General features: G+C 46.0%; 1 long non-coding RNA gene across 2 annotated transcripts in view; it reads right to left on the bottom strand.

Annotated features, from left to right (window-relative positions):
* Positions 1-5,229, bottom strand: part of LOC108447403 — a 23,015-nt gene extending 17,786 nt beyond the window's left edge. Inside the window, exon 1 of one of the 2 annotated variants that reach the window (XR_001862949.1) lies at positions 4,637-5,229. This is a non-coding gene — a long non-coding RNA (uncharacterized LOC108447403). The remainder of the gene's footprint in view (positions 1-4,636) is intronic. The other variant, XR_001862950.1, reaches the window with a different exon arrangement.
* Between the last annotated feature and the right edge of the window lie 521 nt (positions 5,230-5,750).

Genomic DNA, 5,750 nt, shown 5'->3' with positions numbered 1-5,750 from the left:
CACGCCCAGGGCAGCCCGGGGGGGGCTGCTGCGCCAAGCTGTGCCCTAGGACCAAACACGGTCTCTCAGCTAATTCGCGGCTGTAGAAGAGAAATGCTGAATTCTCGCTGACCTGGGCTAATTTCCGAGAGGCTGAAGGCAAGGATAGCTGTCTTTTTAGTCTTTTATTTCCCCCATGGCAAAATGTGTACTCAGTTTTGAGTAGCGCTATAAATAACGTAAAAAATAATAATTGGGAGGCACTGGGTCTGCAGAGTAACAAAGCCCCGTGCTTTCATCTGGGCCCTGCAGAGCTGTGCCCTGTCTGCCCCTATTCCACTTGAAAGAGAAGGAATCTGTGTGAACTGGAAGGATTTTGTGTGGCTTTCAGCGTCTCTGCCCGCTTCCACACCGAGTGCGTGACCACTCCACGGCAAAGCTGAGCCCGGGTCAGCTGGCCCGCGCCTGAACCCTCACTGCTGCCAACCCCCGGGAACGCAGGCGCTGGCTGTGTCCAGCCTGCGTTGCCTTAAGCCTTAGAGCCCCGGAAGGCTTTTCCGCTTATTGTTTTCAGGGTTTGTCTGCGGGCCAGCTGACGGCTTAACACGGCTGACCCTCCTCCCCAGCGAGGCTGACACCGGTGCACGGTATCGATCTCACTGCGGTACAGGAGGTGCAGCCAAAGCGCCGAGAGGCACTCATCTCGTACAGTGTAGTACAGTGAACTTTCCGAAAGTAAAAGTGCTTGGTCAGGAGGCTGATAGAGTAAATCATCAAAAATATCCGCTGTCCATTGTGCCTCTTGACATTCATTGTGCTGCAGCTGTGACTTGTTTTATTGACTCATTATAAGGATATAATGCATTGGGGAGTTAGAAACTTGCAAAGGGAAGTATCTGCTGTCCCATAAATTGTCCCTCTAATTTTGTAACACATTACATTTTAAAGGCAGGTCATAATGTTCCCAATCAGTTACCGAAAGGTAGGTCTCTAACTAGAAATTACTCAAGTGAGGAGCTGAGGAACTTGCTTCAAATTGGAGCACTGAAAATCAGGCCAGTTTGAATTAACTGCTGGTGGATACTAGCTTTGAAAACACGGGCTGCTGTCACCAAGTACAACACTTGCCTTTTGAAACAGATCCAGGGAATGAACAAGTACAGAAATATTCCAGACAACTTCAGGGTGCTATTCAGTGGTACTGACCGTGCCTGCACCACTGAGGGGGGCCTGACACAGCACAAGTGTCATCACCACTGGATATGCATCTGCTTGATTCTGGACAGGTTCTAAAGCTGGAACCAAATCCACACTCTGCATGTTGTGCAAGAGAAAAATGGGGGATTGGGATAAGCAAGGGTCTGGTTTTTCTCCTCCAAGTACTCTTGCTTGGACTAAGTGGGTAACTCTACAAGTAAGCTGGATCATAATGGGGGCTGCTTACATTTTTGAACAGCTGATTGAATTTTTTCTCCCATTTATTAATATTATACATATTAGTTTGATAATTTCTTTCAGCAAATTTTTGAGCTGCAGCATCGAGAGCTGCAGCAAACATTGTTTTGTTTATTGCTTATTTTTCAAATGTCATCATGCACTAGAGGGTCTGCAGGAGCTCATCACTTCCCAGGGACAAGAAGACTACAAGAACCTTCTGATGAGGAACAGTCCGTGCAGTCTTCTGCCTACAATAAACTTCTTTTCCCTGCATGTGGGCAAAAAGACAGAATATCACAGAAATTAAAAAACAGATTGAAGCTCTCATTGTGTTTAAGCTTCAGTATATATTAGGATATGGCATTTGTCTAATGATGAGTCTTATGGCTGAGGTGTTAAAAAAGAATTAGTCTAGGCAATTTAGCCACCAGATAGCTATTGATATTAACAGAAGCAGGCTGATTGACTTTGCACGTCTCCAATTATAATCCGTGCTATAATTATGATTATACTTCTCCATAGAGCACTGAGCCTCCACTTTTGACTCATACCAGATTCCCACTGAAGTCAGCAGGAGCTGTGCTAGAGATGGGGCTTTCATAGGCAGCAGTGTTTGTCCGAAAGTAAACAAGCTGTTTCTGTAAATTGCTTCCCTAAAATGGATTGTTTTCTCCTGTGTATGGTCATAGCTCTAATCAGGCATACAGCTTTTGCTTTGTTCTGACACAGGAGCAAAGTCAGGTTTAAGGCACTGGTAGTCTGGTGTATCTTCAGACTTGTCCAGCACTGTAAAAGTCTTAACTTTTACAAGTCTTAACTTAGGGGTTAGCTCGAGTCTCCATCCAATAATTCAGTATCAATAATACCCTGCTTGCCTGTAAATCTTATTCTCATTAGTTTTTGTGCAGACAAGTAAAATGTATTTAATTGATTTCATCATGATTAAAAGGAGGCAAGTAGATTTATGCAAGAGGAGTAAATACTCAGGTTTACTGTGGAAAGCTTACACGGGGAAAATCTATCTTCATCTCCTTACCTACCTTATTATACTCTCAGGCAAACTCTACTTATTGATTGTGGGTGAAGTTGTTAGTTGCCTGGCCAGCACTACAGGTGAGGAAACATGTTTGGGAAGCAGCTTTCCATTTTTTGTAGAAAAAGAGGAAACAAAGACCATAAACTGGGGAAAACCTGAAACAGCAAAATTCATAAGACTATAGTTGTTCATGTTAAGATGCACAATGTGAGAAGAAGATCTTCATGTAGGAAGTTTCTGTAAATGCTAGCTTGGTGACAAATTGTCCCCATTATCTCTATAATCACTTGCTAAGCCATAAAAAATATAAATCTCTCATCTTGCAAGCAGCTCTGTAGAAGTACAATCCCGTGGGATTCTGCATGGCACTACGAGCCTGTTAAAGTCGATCAGAGGGTGGCATAGGGGTGGCATCTCAGGCTGTGTCTTATTTCTGGGAGAAATAGGATCTTCACCCCTTTGGTATTTGTCTGGGTACCAATGAGCATGTGTCAGAAGTATATGGACATTTCTTCATGGAGAGTTTTCAGAATTATAATTACAGCTGTCCTTAAACATCATGTTCTGCACTATATAGTGCCCTGATACATGATGGCTCTGTAACCTAAAACCATACTAGCATTTTAATCTTGGACTTTTTATTACTGGCTCCTTTAATCTCAGGCTTTTTTCTTTTACTGCCTCATCTTTCCAAAATTTGCATTATCAAATACTTAAAATCAATCGCTGCAGCAGAATGAAGAGTATCACTCAGAAAGTTCTCCACCACTGCAGTGGCTACAGCGTGTTACCCTGTGGTATTTGAGCACTTGCATACAGGAATTATTTCTGTCTCCTGAGAGGGTTGGGGCGCAAGGAGCTGTCCTGGTTTTTGCAGAGAGCCATAATACCATATAAGCCCTGCGGCTTTTTGAAAGTGGTGTTAGGAGTGAGGCACAGCATGGCCATGGTTTCATAGCGAGTTTGGGGTCTTGCAGGACCTGGGCCCTGAGCACACCATACTTTTGACAACCAGCTTCTGTGCTTCTCTTGCTAATCCACAGCCATGCTCCACAAGTCAGTAGGAGAAGCCCTCTTATTGAGCACATTATCTTGCTTCTGTTGGGAGGGAAACCAAAATTTCAGAAGTCGAGTCATCATTTTTTCTCTACCTTACTTTTGCAAAATAATAAGGTGAGGCTTCCTAATGTGCAGCCACTTGCAATTAATCAGGCAGTGACTGCGTCTGAGAAGGGCTCAGGGAGCTCCCACCTGGCACCAGGTTAATCTGTTTTCAAAATTTCTGTGACCTGTAGCCACGGTGGGGGCGGCAGGAGCCTTTTCAAGAGACACGAGTGTCATCTAGTGGTGAAATAAACCCACTCGATCACACCCCAGGGGCCACCATCTGCCCACTGGTTTCCATACAGAACACTGGGTGACACAATTTGTTTCTGCCACACTTTAACAACCTAATGCAGAATGTATGCACTAATGCTTCTTTTAGCTTTCATCCTTGTGGGATTTCTTTTATGCAGGCTGATGGAAAATAATACGAGCCCATAACTAAGCAGGCAGCAGACACTAATGGCTCTCCAGCTGAGGTTCTTCTGTCCCTGTGATGGGATACAGAAAGGATCTGTCTCCTTGGGAACAGTGACCACCAGCTCCCCAGGAGTTAAGTGAGAGTTTTACAGGACAAAGAGCTGTTTAAAGTTTTATTTACTTGTATTGTGTGCTGTGTCCCTTGAAGGAATGGACATTAGTGTTTTAGAGTAGATTTTTTCCCAAGCTCCTTTGCCTTCTTTGCCTTCATAAATCCAGATTTATTAGCAGAGCAGAGCATAAACATAGTCATTCTCTTGTACTGATCAAATATGAAAGGAGAAACATCTTCTCACCAGAAGCATCACTAGCAGAGGAACATGCAGGGACAGGTGGCTGAACTGGTAACGAGGTGAAGTGGAGAAATACTGGTTGGTTATGTATAATTTTCCTGATGTGACTTCCCGGCAGCTCATCACAGTAACTCTAATGGAATAAACCCAGCTCAGGGTGTTGTGCAGGTCTTCTGAGTGAAGACAGACTTTGAATCTAGTCACCTAGAACTCATCATGTAAAATTACTCCCAGCCATTGCTCAGTACACATTTTCAGGTGCAGAACTGGAAACCCATCATTTTCTTTGGAACAAAGGGTAACTTACCCTATTTTCAGCTGATGCCAAGAAGTGAGACTTTCGAAAAATCCCAAGTGCTTCCCAGTTGAGTAGGGGCTGGTGGATGGAGGACGTGGAGCTACACAGCCTTGGGGCTGTGGGCAGTGAAAATCTGAGCATCCAGTCCCTCTTCTAGGGAGACAAACCAAGGTTATGCCTTGTTTTTCAAATGGTGCTTCACCTCCCACCATTTCCTGCTAGAGCAGGCCTTGGGCCATCATGCCATGCAGGTTTCATGATCCTAAGGGTGAATGCACGGGAAAAAAAACAACCAACAAAAAGCCTAATAAAAAGCACCTGAATCCCTTTGCAGTGCTGCCAGCTGGCTGTGGAATAGGGCGCTGGGCAGGGCCCGGATCAGCCAGGGGCTCTTGGCAAGCCGAGGGCAGCGAAGCATATGGGTCTTTCCCCTGTGTCGCTCTGCGCCCGGAGCCACCGAGGGAAGGGGCTCGAGAGCCAGAGCCGCCAGCTCTCGCTCTTTGCCAGCCCGTCGGCTTCCATCTCCCGCTCCCGGGAAAGCGCACCCAGCGGGGCTCGCACTCGCGCTTTTCATTTGTCAGCCAGCCTGCGTCAGCACTAATACCGAGCTCAGCTGCTCATCATCCCAGCTGATAATGTCGCGGGAGGAATTAGGCAAGGCATGCTGGTAGGAGGGAGAGAGAGGGCTTGAGGGAGAGTAATCACTGGCACAGTGATGGGAAATAAATGAGATCAGAAAAAACAACCCTCAAACAGGCTATTCTCAGGCTAAAAGGGAGTGTATTTTTCGGAGATGGGGCTGTTTCAGTCCCAGCTGTGGGGAGCCACGGGATAGCAGCAGGTCTCCCTGGGATTTCAGCAGGGCTTGCCTCAAGGCTAAATGAGGGAGCTGCCACAGGGCGCTTGACATTCAGCTGAGTTGCAGAAAAGCTAAATGGGTGGGCTGAGAGGCTGGGTTGTCCCCTTGCCCACAGATGAGATGTGGCAAGAGGCAGGGGAGGGCTCACAGATGCTGCTGCTTCTGCATGGGTGCAGTGCAGGTTTTCCCTCTTTAGAGAAAAGTGGAAAGCTTTTTGCTTGCACAGCTTCTGCCTGAGATTTGGAGCAGTTTTTCCTCATGAGA

This window comes from Corvus brachyrhynchos, unplaced genomic scaffold (genome assembly GCF_000691975.1).
Source record: "Corvus brachyrhynchos isolate BGI_N302 unplaced genomic scaffold, ASM69197v1 scaffold6, whole genome shotgun sequence".
In the NCBI taxonomy this organism is placed as follows: Eukaryota; Metazoa; Chordata; class Aves; order Passeriformes; family Corvidae; genus Corvus; species Corvus brachyrhynchos.
Note: the sequence above shows the minus strand (reverse complement) of the source record. Positions and strands in the feature narration are given on the sequence as shown.